This window comes from Cucurbita moschata, unplaced genomic scaffold (assembly GCF_002738365.1).
Source record: "Cucurbita moschata cultivar Rifu unplaced genomic scaffold, Cmos_1.0 Cmo_Scf00058, whole genome shotgun sequence".
NCBI classification, from domain to species: domain Eukaryota; kingdom Viridiplantae; phylum Streptophyta; class Magnoliopsida; order Cucurbitales; family Cucurbitaceae; genus Cucurbita; species Cucurbita moschata.
Genome location: NW_019268574.1, coordinates 377975 through 378879, shown reverse-complemented (window position 1 = coordinate 378879; position 905 = coordinate 377975).

Here is a 905-nt window from a genome sequence, read left to right as displayed (position 1 = left end):
CCCCCCCCCCCCCCCCCACGTTAAAAACCCTACTCTCATGCTCCCCATCACCTTCCTTCTACAACCCAGCGACACATCTGAGTGAGAGTTATCAAGAAAAGAAAACGAGAGCATTGTCTGATAAGGAAATTGAAAAGTTACCTCAAGAAGATCTTAAGTTAGTTTAGGACAACGTTTTTATTTTTCTTTATCTTTATGTAAAGTTCACATTATTAATTTTTTGCATTATTATTTCAAAGATTTTATTATGAATATTTCATCTTATGGCACCTTTTATGAAAATGTCATGGGAACGCGAACATCACCTAAGATCCGACGCAAAATTGGGGAAAAAAATATGAATGAGTCTTTAGTTCCCCTTAAGGCTTGTCATGAGCATGTGAAGATCATGACACCGCATGCTTGAAGATGTATGATCGTGACATATAACTCTCATGCACTCCCACACGTCGAAAAGTGGCATCATTCACCTAAAAAATAAAATGTAGAAAGAGGGGAATATAAAAATACTCGGTAAAAAAAATCTATTTCAGGCTTTTATAGCATTTTTTTACCTAATAAGTGTCCTTAGGTATTTTTCTACAAGCTTTAGGAAGTTCGAACCTAGTCTCATAGGACCATAAAGTCACTCTAGTGCCCTATGGCCGCTAGCTAAACATAGTCACACCCAATCTTAAGATGGATTTACTGCTCAGTATCCTGAGCAGTTAAATTTCCCATAGGAAAGGTGTTAAGTTTAAGCAACCTATCCTAGCCTAGGAAACCCTATCTACCAAGAATCCAATGGTAGCTATTGATCTCGAGGTAAAAAACCTTTCTATACATATCTAACTGGATGGCTAGGAACGAAGGAAGGAGAAAAGAGTGGAGTAAGGGGGTGAAAGAACTTTCTATACATATCTAAC